The sequence below is a fragment of the Aedes aegypti genome, unplaced genomic scaffold (assembly GCF_002204515.2).
Source record: "Aedes aegypti strain LVP_AGWG unplaced genomic scaffold, AaegL5.0 Primary Assembly AGWG_AaegL5_hic_scaff_1094_PBJ_arrow, whole genome shotgun sequence".
Classification (NCBI taxonomy): Eukaryota; Metazoa; Arthropoda; class Insecta; order Diptera; family Culicidae; genus Aedes; species Aedes aegypti.
In genome coordinates this window covers 18453-33915 of record NW_018734510.1, presented here as the reverse complement: position 1 = coordinate 33915, position 15463 = coordinate 18453, and the positions used below count along the sequence as shown (strand labels likewise).

The window sequence follows — 15463 nt, the reverse complement described above, 5'->3', positions numbered from 1 at the left end:
TGACTGTTATGCGGTTACAATTGCCAATGTGCCAAAACAACTTGGTATTTTTTTCAAATTTTCTAGAACAATATCACAGATTCCAGTAAGTTGATCGAAAGTATTTGTCATTTGATGACTCTACATGGTATTAACTCCATTTTGTCAAAAATGTCGAATGTGACTGTTTTGCAGTTATGGGCAGTGCAGATCCTCAAGGTTCTCCACGGCTTCCAAGAACAGCCTTGGAACGATGCGGCTAAATGCTTGGTAACACTAACCGCACGGCCATGAAGCCCACAAAGCTCACCAGTGCGGCAAAAGTTCGTTTAAAATAATCAGTTTTGAAACTGTTATAACTAAACATGGTTGAATATTTTGACATAAATTTTGTTCATCAAAATTTAGCCAGTTTGCAGGTTCATCTGTTATAGTTGTACTGTCATTATTGATTATTTCACTTAGGTCGATCTTTTGCCCCACCTTATCCTATGCACTGAACACTGCAATCGTATCGAAAAGAAGTATGGCATATTTTGGGAGAATTATTGAATTACTTTATATGAGTCTCAATAGCTTTGTAGTTTACTTTACTTCAATGTATTTTATGTGATGCAAATACACGCATATCGCAAACACAAGACAAAAACTATTTGTCTCTCCATCGCAACGTAAAACTCATCGTAAAATTTCTTTTCATCGAAAACATCATAACGCTAAGTTTTTGTTTCTTTCTCATTTCTATAAAGATGCACAGGTGGAAAAAAGTAAACAAGTGAATGCTGGATTGTCATCGAATAAAAAATTGAGAAGGAACCGCACAACATTCTCTTCCGATCAACTTTCGGCGTTGGAGCAAATATTTGAAAGAACACACTATCCAGATGCATTTCTAAGGGAAGAAATCGCCAGCAAAGTTGGGCTAAGCGAAGCCCGGGTACAGGTAGGTGTTTGAGGCCTACAGAGAATTTCATAATATTTTTATTCTTCATTCATCTGAAAAAGAAATATTGCCGCCATTAAGAGTTAGGATATATGTTCCAATAGTGGAGGAATTAAGCTCGATTCAACTTCATTTCCCCGAGTAAAATTCAAAAAGCGCGATGAATGTACATATAATTGTTGTAATGGGTAGCAAATAACCATTGGCATGTCAGTGAAGCTTCCACTATTGGTACACTGTTCATTTAGTTGCGGTATATTTTTATTAAGTGTTTCTATAGTTGCAGTATCCGTTAATTTCTTATGGGATCCTTCAGTATAGGAAACACTACCTATATACCGCAGCTATTGGTGCATGTGAGAAAAGTTGATGCAATTATAACGATGTTTTCAACTACCTCGTATATCAACAAGCCAACACGTCGGTTGGCAGTGTTGGTTCTGTGGAAAATTCATTGAAATCAGTGTAAATGGCACTACCGCAACTAAAGGAACACCTACAACTAATGGATCACGTACCTTATTCAGAAAAAAAAACCTGTTTGATTATCCATTTCATAGATGTTAATATAAGTAAATTAAAAAAAAATGGGAAGGTGAATATGTATAACTCTCTGGAGAAATTAATTTAAACGGTTTTTATTATCTCACGACGCTTTTTTTTAAATATGGTCTATTTTATCCCACACATTTGAATATTTCTTATACAGTAACTCTCCATAACTCGATATTAAAGGGACCACCAAGTTAGGGAGGTATCGAGTTATATAACACAAAACCAGTGCAAATGCGATCCAAGAGACCATCGAGGTAGTCATGAGAACTAATTTTTAATATGTCTGAACCAGCAAAATCGGATGTACATCCGGTTTATTCTCGCTAGAGGCCAATATTCGGTCCATACTTTAATTATCGGAAAGTTTCAAAATTTTCTATCGGTGATTTTTTTCCATACATTTTGCATGGGCAGAAATGCGAATGGGTATCAGGTATCAGAAGGCCGGCTCCAAAGGCACGTTCCCCACCAGTTGGGAGATTTAAGCCATCGTCATATTTGAGCCTATTTCATCATCTACCCCAGGCCTGCCCAACCTTTTTGAACCACGGGCCAAATCTCAAAAAACAACTTCGTGTTGCGGGCCACATTTATGCAAATACGCATAAAGTCTGACAAAAGCAAAAAAAGAAGTTCATAAAATCTGACAAAACTCAATGAATGAAGTAAATTAAATTTGAAGAAGTCGAAAAACAGAGAATTCCTGCTAATCATTCTGCTGGATATTGTGAGAGTTTGTTTTAAAACTATTAATAATTTCTTGCAGAATATTTTGAAGAATCTACCCCAAAAAATTTGGCGTCTGTACGAATGATGCCCATGAAGCCTTCCTTAGCCGAGTTGTAGAGTTCACGGTTACAAAGCAAAACCATGCTGAAGGCATCTGGGTTTGATTCCCGGTCGGTCCAGGATATTTTCGTAATGGAAATTTCCTTGACTTCCCTGGGCATAAAGTATCATCGTACCTGCCACACGATTTACGAATGCGAAATTGGCAAGTTTGACAAAGAAAGCTCTCAGTTAATAACTGTGGAAGTGCTCAAGAACACTAAGCTGAGAAGCAGGCTTTGTCCTAGTGAGGACGTAATGCCAAGAAGAAGAAGCGAATAATGCCCAGGATTTAAAAAAAATTATACTCCGGATTCTGTCAGAATTCGACCCAAAATATGCTAAAACTCTGATTAAGCTTTTACGAAAATCTTGGTCTGAATGTCCAGGATTTTACAAGAATCGTGCCTAGGATTCCTTCGGAATCTCACTCAAAAATCATTTCGAAATCTTTTAGAATGCTAAAAGGTATTTCAAAATCTGCTCAAAGCAGCCCAAAATTGTATTATAAATTTATTTAATAAGCCAGGCTAGAAGTCTATGGAATTCTGGTAAAAATTCTGTAAGAATGTTGCTAATGTTATCCGTGAAATTCGTGTACAGAATTCTAAAAAAGCCTGTTCAAGATTTCCTAAAATTCCTGCCTTTTTATAATCCTGTCAAGGAATCTGCATGAATAACGCCCAGGTGTTGGTCAAATATATTTCCAGGATTCTGTAGCCTTTTGTTTCTGAGTTTTGAATTGAAATCATGGTAGTGTTTGAAACACACAGAATTTGAGATTAAGAATTTGAATCATTCATAAAATTAAGTACCTAGAAAATATAAGGAAACAAAACAATTTAAATAAAAAAATATGTTGAAATTAAATTGAAAATTAAATAGTTTCTTACTTCGGATTGGTGGGATAGTCAACGGGCCAAATATGAGAAGAATCTTTGAACCCTAAGCGGGCCGCACAAAATGAGGTCGCGGGCCGTACGTTGGGCAGCCCTGATCTACCCGATGGGCGAGGAAGGGGAAGGGAAAGAAGGAGGAAAAAGGAGTGGGATCAGGGTTGCCACATTTTAATCTGTATTTTTTCCTTCAATAATCTGTATTTCTGTATCCTAGAACAAAATATCTGTATTTTGAATCTGTATGCCTAAATATTGGAGAAAAAGTAAAAATTATGCAAGAAATTTATGAAAATTCTAATCATTTGTAACTACACTGCGAAATTGTCACTTGATCGTTCAAATTTTATGGTTTTCAAAAATACAAATTTTCATTTTTCTCAAAAATCTGTATGAATCTGAATAATTTTGGCCAATTTCTGTATACAGAACCTGTATATCTGTATTTTTCCACAAAATCTGTAATTTGAGTGCAAAGAGAGCCTATAGCTCATTACCACACGGCTTAAGAATAACAGAATGTTCTGAAGATTCAGGCTTCTGAATTCAGTTTCACTTAATAAGTGTTTACCAAATAATTGGAACCACATTTGCGCAAAAACGGGACAGTTACATATCAAGTGATACGAAGTTCCATAATTGGAATCACGACTATCACACACAAATGAGTCAGCACGCTGAATATTTACCATGTGATAGTTGAGTCGGCAGTGGTTTGTCAACGCTTTGACCAAGATACTGCAATTCTGCTTTGACAGATTTGTTAAATACTTCGCCACCCTTGGAGATGGCTCAGTAAATGTACAATTTTGTTTGACGACACGACTCCGAACTCTTCCAATATTGCTTGTGCTGAGTTGCCGCCCAAGAATTTATCTGAAGCTTCACCCAGCACTTCATGATTGGAATAGGCTGGCTCAGGGCAAATGAAGTCATGCGATGCTCCATCGCGAGCTAGCTCATCAGCCAATTCATTTCCAGCGATGAAAGAATGGCCAGGTACCCATACAAGGTTACAGAGTTGACTGAATTCAGTTCCTCAATTTGAGTTTGGCATGCGATAACAAGCTTCGACCTTGAGTTGCCCGAAGCAATAGCTTTTATAGCAGCCTGACTATCTGAATAGAAGTTTTTACCTATTACGCGCTGTTGAAGTGCTGATTGCACTCCACACATAATCGCAAATATTTTTGCCTGGAAAACGGTACAGTTTCTACTTAGTGAATGAAAACTGTTCAGCATTAGCTCACGAGAATATACACCAGCACCAGCTCTACCTTCAAGAAGAGAGCCATTAGTGTAACATACTATATTGTTTGATTTACTTCTTTTCAAATTGCCAGACGTCCACTCTTCCCGTGAAGGGAATTGTGTGGTAATGTCCTGTAAGGAAAGTGACAAGCAATTGTGAGATCACTTGGAGCAAGGACATTTTTTCCCAATTCACCAAAAGTGGGAACACAAAGTGTGTGTAGATCTACGATTCAGGGCATCTGTACCAGTGATAGAGACAAGAGTAACGGGTAAATGAATTAAAAAATCCTTGCTTTTTTAATTATGAATCGTGGTTTACGACCAACCAGCCGAGTGGAAGTTTAACAACTACCGAAAAGTTAAAACATTACATTACTAGAGATCGGGAGTCGTGTGTTCGATTCTCACTGAGAAGACGTGTAACTTTTTTCGCAAAATCTTTACATCAATTTGTCCATCTAATCCAATTGCAAATTATATGTAATGTTTAGCTTTTCGGTAGTTGTTAAACTTCCACTCGGCTGGTTGGCCGTAAACCACGATTCATAATTAAAAAAACAAGTATTTATCGAGCAACGGACCAGCGCAGTTTGCTGGCTAGTGTAGTGTGCTATTCCTATACCTAAAAAACAATTCGCTCTTGGGCTAGGCATTGGATATATATAGAAAGCGTTGTGTTTGGATGGGCATCTAATTCTTCCGAAAGAGGTGCACTTTGGACCACGTGATGATTGAGCTGAAATCGAATTCAGGTTAACTTCTGCGTTCATGAGTCCTCTCATGGCGTAGTGGTAACGCGCCCCAACTAGAGATCGGGGAGTCGTGAGTTCGATCTCACTGAGAAGACGTGTAACTTTTTCGCAAATCTTCACATCAATTTGTCCATCTAATCCAATTGCAAATTATATGTAATGTTTAGCTTTTCGGTAGTTGTTAATTAAAAAATCGCCCAAATATAACGGAAAGTCGTTTTCCACATCTGAATACGTCATTCGAAAGCTGTTCTATTTTATTTCACGTTAAAAAATAATCTTTAAGAATGATAAAATCATCGAATCTTTAATAAATCATTTCCTCCATCACTGGAACATGTTCCAGTAATAGTGGTAGTTACTAACTTGTGTTCCTATTAGAGATGGTCTGGTTTCACATTTTTCAAACCCGAACCCGACCCATACCCGACTTATTTTATTTCTTCAAACCCGGACCCGACCCGAACCCGAGACAATAATTGAAAAGCAAATCCGGACCCGACCCGAACCCAACATTTTTTGGCTGTGTAAACCCGAACCCGACCCGAATCTCAAAAGTTTTTTGTAAGAAAAACTCGAATAACACCTTAGTTTGAAAAGATTCGTTTCTGATGCATAGGAAAGCTTTGAAGTTGTTACTCTGTTCACAATTCTCATCAAACCTAACCTAAAACCGACATTTTGGAAGCCTTAACCCGACCCGTATAGTAAGGTGGGGCAAAAGTTCGACCTTAGTGGTACAATCAAATTTTCCAGGAAAATAATAGCAGATGAGACAAAACAAATACCATACAGCGAACCTTCAACATATTGGCCACAATTTTACTGAAAAACTTATGTCAAAATATTTACCCATTTTTAGTTATAACAGTTTTAAAATTGATTGTCTTAAATGAACTTTTGCCCCACCGGTGGGGCAAAAGTTCGAATCTAGTGTGGGGCAAAAGTTCGTAGGCTAAAACACAAATATCAATGCTTTTATGCCAGGCATACTTTATTACAGCCGTAAACTTATGTTTGCCGGAAAATACACACTAAATTTTCATCAAAAAATGCCCAAAACAGGGTTAATTGTAATACACCCAAAAAATAGCAGTTTTTCGCAAAACTAAGTGAAAATGTAAAATTTTGTGACATTTTTCGCACGATCAATCAAAATTCTCTAAATTTGAAGATAATATGTAGATTTAAGGAAATTTGAAAATTTTTCCGTGGGTTTATACATGGGTCGAACTTTTGCCCCGCAGATTCGAACTTTTACCCCGCTATGGGCCAAAAATTGATTCAACTATTTATGGAAAAACTAATACACGTCGAAGCATCCTTATGATAGGCCTAGAAACGCCCTTATATAAAATTTAAAAAATATTATATCTTCATTTGGTTCCATGCATCGAAAGTTTGACCAAAAATAACAATATTTACGTCGAAAAACAACAAATAGCTATAACTTTTCCAAATCTCAATCGATTTTTATGGTATTTGGAGTGAAAGTCTCTTACTTGAATAGCATTCGAACCACCATGGCATTTCTAAGTTTTTGATTTGATTTGAGCCAGAAATCTTAAAAAGAAACTCTTGCCCACTCGAACTTTTGCCCACTTTACTCTACCCGATAATTCTGTAGCCTTCAAACCCGACCCGAACCTGAACACGAAAAATTTCAAATTCTCAAACCCGAACCCGAGCCGAAACCTGAACCCGACGGGTTTTCAAACCCGACACCCGTCCATCTCTAGTTCCTATAATAGTGGTTTTACATTGATTTCCCATAGAGACTCGCTATTATAGGAACGCCCCACTATACTGGTACAAAGGAGCAAAAAAAGCTAAGGTTTTCAATTGTTTTCTACTATTTCCTTACTAATATCCAAGATTTTTTTTTATATACGCTCATATTATTTTAACATGGGTCATGTTAAAAAAATACACATTAAATATAAATTGGAGGATGCTATTTACGATAATTAAAATCGTTTAAGCATAGGGGAGCAAACATTTTAAATTTGCATCACTCTAAGTGCTTATGCACATACCACCTAGCAGAACTAGATAGTCGTCGGCAAATCCATAAGTTGGAAAACCGCAATTACTGAGTTGCCTCAATAGCGTATCTGCTACGAGATTCCACAAAAAGGGTAATAAGACACTCCATTGGGGGCATCCGCAAACACTCAGTTTTCGAATCGCTGCTTGACGCAATTTCGAGAAGAGATGTCAATTTTTGAGCATTTGATGAATCCAATTGATAATAATTGTAGGTAGCCCATGGTTTCGTGCAGCTTCCAATATGGCATCGAAAGACACGTTATCGAAGGCACTCTCAATATCCAAGAATTGCTTCTGAGAGAATGCTTTCTCGATATCGTATACAACTTTATGTAAAAGAGTCACAGAGGATTAGGGACGTTCCGATATATCGAATCATTTTCATCAACTAGTCATTTTTTCCTGTTCGTGACTTCTCAAATCGATATGTTTGGCAGAACTAATATTTCAATCCAATAAAGTAATGAATAATGATCATCATAAACGTTAAAAACCATTAAAATAATTAACACCTACGCAACAATATAGAACTTTGTGTTCTGGAATATTTTCGATATTTTTTTCTTTGGATATATCGAAACAAACAATATCGGAAGAAAGTCATACGAAAAGCCAAAAGTAAAATAATGTTTTCCAACATTTTTTATCACTATGATAATCCCTATACATTTAACAGCAAAAAGGAATCGGTTAGTCAAATTGATTCGATATATCGGAACGTCCCTACAGTGGACTTCCCAAATTGGTAAGCATGTTGATTCATATGAAGAAGCATGTTTACCAAATGAACATCACGGATGTGATGATCGATAATGCGTTCCAGACATTTTAGAAGAAAAGAGGTTAGACTGATTGGTCTAAAACTCTTCGCTTCCTCATACGACGCACGTCCTCCTCTCGGGATAAACTTTACAGTAATATCACGCCAGGATCTGGGAATATATTCGATAGCTTACAAGTAGCTTTATCAAAACATGTTTGATAAACTCAAATCCCTTCTGGAGCGGAACAGGATGAATCCCATCTGCTCCTGGAGATTTGAAAGGAGCAAACCGATTCAGTAGTTGCGATAGTGCGAACTGATGCCAGAGACTCATAACTACATAAAAAGACATTTGGTTCATCCATAGATGTTAAGTCCGCATATTCGGGGAAGTGTGTATTGAATGAAAAGTTTAAAACTGCTTCGTCAGAAGAAGTAAAGTCACCATTAGGTAAGCGAATTTCGTTCACTTGGAAATCCTTAGATTTTGCAGGTGGTTCAGCCGACAAACTTCACTCAAACTGGAATCATTTGTACAAAGGTTTTTCCAGCCGGATCGTTCAGCAGAACGAAGACCCTTCTTGTAAGCCTTGCGAGCCAAATTAAACGACTCTGATTCAGCTGAACGGCGTCTGTTCCAACTCCTTCTACATTTGTTCCTGAGCCTAATCAGATTGGAATTCCACCATGGGGTCCCTCTTGTAGTCTTCACAGACCGCAGAGGACATGCTTCTTCAAAAAGCTTCCATAATGTACGTTGTTGTAGTATCAACGGCATCATCCAAATCACTGGATTTTCAATGGACGGAGAATATCCATGAAATTTGGTCGCAACCAATTCTGTGTAGAGTGCCCAGTTTGTTCACCGGGGATTTCTAAAACGCAAAGTCTGCGCAGTTATATTTGAATGATCAAAGAAGATGTAGCGATGATCAGATAATGATTCCTCATCTGATACATGCCAATTCGTCAACTCGTGACTGATTCTATTCGAGCAGAGCGTTATGTCTAACTCTTCTTCTCTAGCAGATACCATGAAGGCTGGGCGATTGCCTATGTTAAGTAACCCAAGATCTGTACTACTTAAGTATTCCATCAGACTGGAGCCTCTCAAATTGATATCTGAGCTGCCCCAGATGATTTGATGAGCATTGGCATCACTGCCCACAATCAGCGGAAGGCCTTTTGTTACGCAGTGTACGACAACTCGTTTGAAATCATCCTTTGGAGATGGTTCATCATGTGGTTAGTATACCGAACAATAGACGTATTTCCTATTGAGGTCACCAACAGAAACATCAATTGTGACAGATGGTAATTAACTCAGAAATGAGTGTAGCAACGATTGCTTTATTAACGAGCACGCATGCGCGGGGCATGGAGCGCGAGATTTGCTATTTCAAGTTTGCTGAAAGTAGCAAAAAATGGGTCCACAAGGTTACCTAGATAGAAGATTCCCTTACGAAAGTAAGTTTCTTGAACTAGCGCCACCTGGGCTTTACCATTTTGCATGAGTCTGCAAAGATTGATCGTTGCTGTTCTTTTATGCTGAAGATTGATCTGAGCTATCCTAACCGTAGCCACTATCCAAACTGGGCCGGATTAAGCTTTTTCCAATCTTAGTAAGAAAAAGACCAGCAGCGAAAAATCCAGCTTAGTATCTATTGAAAGTCGCCAAAGACGAATACACTGTGTAAAACGCATAATGCGAATCCATATAGGTGAAAATTTAAATGAAATAGCAACATATTTATAATCCCACCCTTATTTAGCCTCAGGATAGAGACTGAAGAAGGGCAGCCGATTATCTCGGAGGAACACAAGGTCACCTGCACCATTGCTCCAGGTAGCACAGGAAGGGCTCAATACTGTGGAGGGCGCCCTGGTACTCCACAGGCTCCGTTTGCGGTTAGGTTTTATTTAGACCCCCTCAACGATTAATTCCTAGACACGGTACGCATCGCACCATGAATTAGGGGTCACCTGTGAGGTGGATTTTAACCACCGGAACAGGCAGTCCGTAGTGTTAATTCTTAGCCAATTGAAACAATCGCTACCGACACTACGCTGCTATCTAGGCTACTCAGGAAAGGAGGTTAATATTGATGACTAACTCCTGACGTGCCCAAGCAGCCAATGCTTTCATAATAGGAAAGTTTTGAAATATTCGATCGGTGATTTTTTTTCCATACATTATGTATGGGCAGAAATGCAAATGGGTCCCAGAACGGGATTTCCATAGATAGAATATTTGGAATCCTTCCGATTATAAAAAACATGGACTCAATACTAATCTCTAGCGAGGAAAAATCCGATGTACATTCGATTTTCATAATCTCCTGGTTCAGACACGAGTATACCCCACTAGGCATAAAGACGCTAGGCATAAGGACGTCAGACGTAAGGATGTTAGGCATAATGAACGTTAGTCATGAATACATTAGGCTTAACCGATGTTAGGCATAAAATACGTTTGATTTTAAAATAACTTGTGTCTGCCATTTGACATGTTTTTGATCGTTAAATATTTGGGGCCCATTGACAAATTACAGAACGCTGAAGGAGGTGAAGGGGTGTCCTTGAGATGTTACAGGTCATAAAAAACTGCAATATGCATGGTGTCAAAAATGGCTATTTACTACGTTAGTAAATTTTAGAAATATGTCGCAAGATATACAAGCAGACAATTTGATCATTTATGTCATTCTAAAATGCAGCGCAACCTAATTTTCTTACATTATCAATTATCAAAGTGGCAGCTTCCATTTATTACGTAACGCTAAAACTGGAAATTTTTGATCCTCTCCTCCTCCTCCTTACGCTAGCGTTACCGCTTTTTGTATGAAAAAAAAAATAATTTTTTTACGAGCCGTGACGCTTGAGCCTACTCCCCCCTCCCCCTAGAGCGTTACGTACTTTATGGATGCCGCCAGTGTAATTTTCTTATACGTCTTACAATTTATTTTTAATTTTCATACAAAAAATCTTACCATAGGATGAGGGGGGTTTAAAAACCCCCAAAAAGTGTCTTAAGTAATAAATTGACAGCCCCAAAACAGCAAAGTAAACGACACAAGCAGCCATGCGTCTCCATTGCATTGCAGAGCATTATTGTTTCAGACTTGTACTCTCTCTCTCTTGTGCGCGGAAATGTCTTGTATGAGCACAGCAGCAATATGCAGTTGTGTTGGCATTTCTAGAGCAAGAGTGGCGTTAAATATATTCCGATTGGTGCACCCGAAAAAGAAACTGCTCTTTCGGCGCGGTATGGAAGAATCGAGAAAGCGCGCGCAACTGGTGCTACGTTTGCTGTTGCAAGAGAAAGTGACAACGCCATTTATGTGACAAAGTATATTAAATGCGCATATATTACAACGCAACATACATGCGTATATGTTGCATGGCGCTTTCAGGTGTAGAACTTGGTTAGAATTAAACCTAGACGTGAAGAAATTTACACGTTAGCACAGTTAATTTTATTTTGTTTCATTATGGTCTTATCCACGGGTGTACTAAACTGACTCGGTCGAAGAACTTTGACATTAGAGCGGGTCCAGATCACGTGGAGATCATACGGAAGCGTGCCCCGCTCAAGTTTCACAATTCTCAGACCGAGTGAATTTAGTACACCGGTGGATTAGACCATATCAAGCTAATTTATCTAGTTCTGAAGAAATTTCCAGACTGTTTGTGAACATGGACCAATGCACGAGTTCACTAATTTGATGTTTGTGCGGTGCCGAACTCACTCGTTGCCATGGTCACGTAAATAAACGGCACCGCTCAAACGTCAAATAGTGAACTTGTGCATCGGTCCATAGTTTATTATGCTTGGCAATAGGAAATTTTTGGTTTCTATTCTGATGCAAGTCTTACAGAATTTGTAATTCTGTAATTAATCTAAAGCCTGGGAATATGTAATGGTTACAATCCATTCAAATGACAGTGTAAGCTAGTAGAACTGAAATCATGTTTAAGGTGAAGATGCATCGAAGCCAAAGCTCGAATTTTCCAGAGCACAAAACTAAACAACTATACAATCGTTCGTGCTGATAATTTGATCAATCCATAACATTTTCAGTACAAACGGTTGTCTTGTTTTAAAAATTTGTGCATTTGAAAATTCTAGGTTTTGGCTTCGAAGCATTTTCATCTTAAATCAAATTCAATACAATGATTTGATAATTTACTACATATCGATTCACGATAGCTAAGTTTCTTAAAGTATGTTAGCAGGCTTGACATGAAATATATAGCATTTTCAAAACATGTATGAATCTAAAATTATACATATTGTTAGCGATAATTTGTTCTAAGTATTGTTGAGCCTTAGTTTTACGATTTTTCTTTGGAAAGAGCCTCTTAATACTTGGCCGTTCTGGTTGGTGGCCATTCTGACGGTGCAAATCCTTGCGATGGCTAGAAGGTTGACATGTCGCACCGCCACCAAATCAAACATCGCACAACTCATTCACGACGTGCCTCAACTCGCTGCGTTTTGAAACTGGATATTTAGCATGGCGCTGCAATTTATGAACAGCGCACTATTCAGAAATTAGTCGCACGAGGACCAAAAATAAACATTATGAAAACAAATTGATTGTCTTTATTTTTACAAAATCCGTATTAAATAATAAAAAATGAAAACTATTTTAGATAGACATATGTATTTGGATCTTTTTTATTAAAGTGAACTAAATAATATTCTTGAGAAAGCCCTTTCCGAAGAATGCCAGATTGGGTTTACTTAGACTGGGGAAAATCCAAGTAAATCATTTATTCTATGTTTGATCTTTTCAGGTTGAATACCCGTTGCGTTATATTACGCGTCAGGTATTCATTAAAAAATGAGCGTGCTGTACGGTTTTACGAATCGCCGTACGTACCGAAGGAAAGGAATCCGACCAACTTGCCCCATTGCCGTCCCATTGAGGACTTTTTCGGCACCCTCAATGTCCTAGTGTACACAGATAATTGGTGGACCAAAGATTAGAAGCAGTTGACCACGAGGATTTAGAATTGTATCCGGAAGATGGACGTCAGTGCCATCCAGCCTAGTGTCCAGCGCTCTTGTGAGAGCATCGCGACTAAATTGCGTCGTTCGGCTGATCAGGGCTCTTTTTCAAATATTAATTTACGTTATTTGAATAATAAAATGTACTGAATTTCTTGATTTTTTTTTTATTAAATGACTGAAAAACACGGACGGATTGGGGTTGTTGGAGGAAAAATGGATTGGGGTTGTTGGAGGAAAAAATGGAACTCACGCCTTCAATTGCGATTTTACGTAAAAACGATGTTCTACAAAGTTGTTTCAAAAAACAATGTTTGATGGGCCCCCCTACATCAATAGCGAAAAATGCTCTAAAATGGTCAATCAGCTTAAAATTTTTCGATCTTCAACTTTTTAGAACAAACTATGTATATCAATATTCCTTAGAATAAAAAAAGTTTTGATGGTTATCTTTCTCTTACTAAGGGCCGCCCTTATTTTCGTTCCGACAAAAAAAAAAATGTTTTTATAATAGAAACAACTTTGTAGATTAGTTGTTCCATTATTTTCAGGGAAATATCCATTGATATGTAAAACAACGTACCGTCGTTGGGGGTGACAATGGGTCAAAAAGGGATATGTGCGATTTATTTTTTGAATAACTATCGCAATTTAACTCCAATAAACTTCAAATTTGGTGTGTATGTACTTTGATGGTACATTAACAACTGTTCAAAAAATTAAAGACAAATATTTATTCACAGCAGCACCACAAGTGAATGAAAAATGACCCAATCTCACCCCATAGAGGGGGTGACATTGGGTCACTGAAATTAAAATAACTTGTTTTTGAGAATATGATTTCAAAACCATTCACAACTGAAAAATATTGATGAAAAACGATGTAAACAAGACAAAAAGATATCTAAGATGTTTCACAAGTATAATAAACCCACTTAAAAGAAAAATTATACAGAAAATTGAAGAGCTATGAGAAAAAATATGTAAACCCAACATTTATCGTCAAGTTTACATAAATTTTCTTGGTTTTTCCCTCAAATTGTCTTCAAAGTCTCATCCCCATTGCTATAAAGCCCATTCAGTTTCCCCAAAGGTGTACTGAAACAGTGATTATTTTAAACCTTCGCAAATAGTTAAATTTCGGTGCGACATTCCACGATCAATAAATTTCAGGCAGAAGTTGACGTCATAATCCCAGTATTTCAGCGATCCAACTCATTTGTACTTCCGTGAGATGTTTCTATTATATGAAAACACTGATAAATAATCAAATTTAGAAAAAAAAACACCCTTTTGATAAAAATTTACGATGTTGCTGCGCACGAAACACAGTTGCTGGTTTGAGAAGTTGTCAAAATGCGTTGTATTGTTATTCAATGCACGGAATACTCAAGTAGACTTGTTTGATGTTTCAGAGATGCTGTATATAGAAAGAATAAACACATCTTAATGAAAAAAGAGAACACCCGGCACCGTAAAATGTCAAAAAAATGAACTTGGAATTTCATGTACTAACGTTCTTGCTTGACCCAATGTCACCCCCATTTTCAATGTTTTAGACATCGTACCGAAAAAAATGATTTTTTTGTAGGAAAATCAAACAGATTCTGGAAAATACCTGTGATGTGCAATGAAAAGACTTTCAACATTCTACTATTACAACGGTAGAGGCTAGAGTACATGCGTGATACTTTGTACAGGAGAAATTTAATGTTGTAAATTTTATCTAGTTTCAACATGCAAGTTTATTGATGTAGTAAACAAACCTACTATTTCTAAAAATGTATATTGTTATGAATTATGTGTAATAATATGTTCCCTACCATATGAATTATTAATTTTAGTAATATCAGCGTTATTAGCTGAAATATTTCACAAAACATATTTTTCCGTTTTGACCCAATCTCACCCCCTAGACCCATTGTCACCCCCATCGACGGTACATTAACACATTCATATTTCGTTTCTACCAATTATAGGTATGGTTCCAGAACCGTCGTGCAAAATTTCGACGAAATGAGCGTAACATCAACGTCGGTTCACAATCGCTCTGTGCAATATCACCTGCTCTACATTTTTCTAAAACACCCAAAATAGTGAGGTCTCCACATGCCGAGCAGATAAATTCATCAACCACATTTTCAGTGAACAAACAGGCCATATTTTCGACTCCCCAACGATTCGGAAGTTTTCCGTACAGTGACATGATATCTACGCATGAAGCAAACACATGCAATTTCCACGCAACAAATTATTCGTCTACCGCCTTGTCAAATTATCAGTTCTCAACATTCAAATATTAATCCATTTGGGTATTGTTTTATATTTATTCATTAAATAATATTGTCATTATTATTTTATTGAAACTTATTTTTCCGGCGTCATAATAAACTATGAAGTATTGAGAGTTTTTCGTTGAATACTTTTATT

At 37.4% G+C, this 15463-nt stretch overlaps 1 long non-coding RNA gene across 1 annotated transcript; it reads left to right on the top strand.

Annotated features, from left to right (window-relative positions):
• Nucleotides 1-277: 277 nt before the first annotated feature.
• LOC110680240 lies at nucleotides 278-15440 on the top strand. Its single transcript, XR_002502800.1, has 2 exons — nucleotides 278-922; nucleotides 15013-15440. It is a non-coding gene; the product is annotated as an uncharacterized LOC110680240 (long non-coding RNA).
• Nucleotides 15441-15463: the final 23 nt, after the last annotated feature.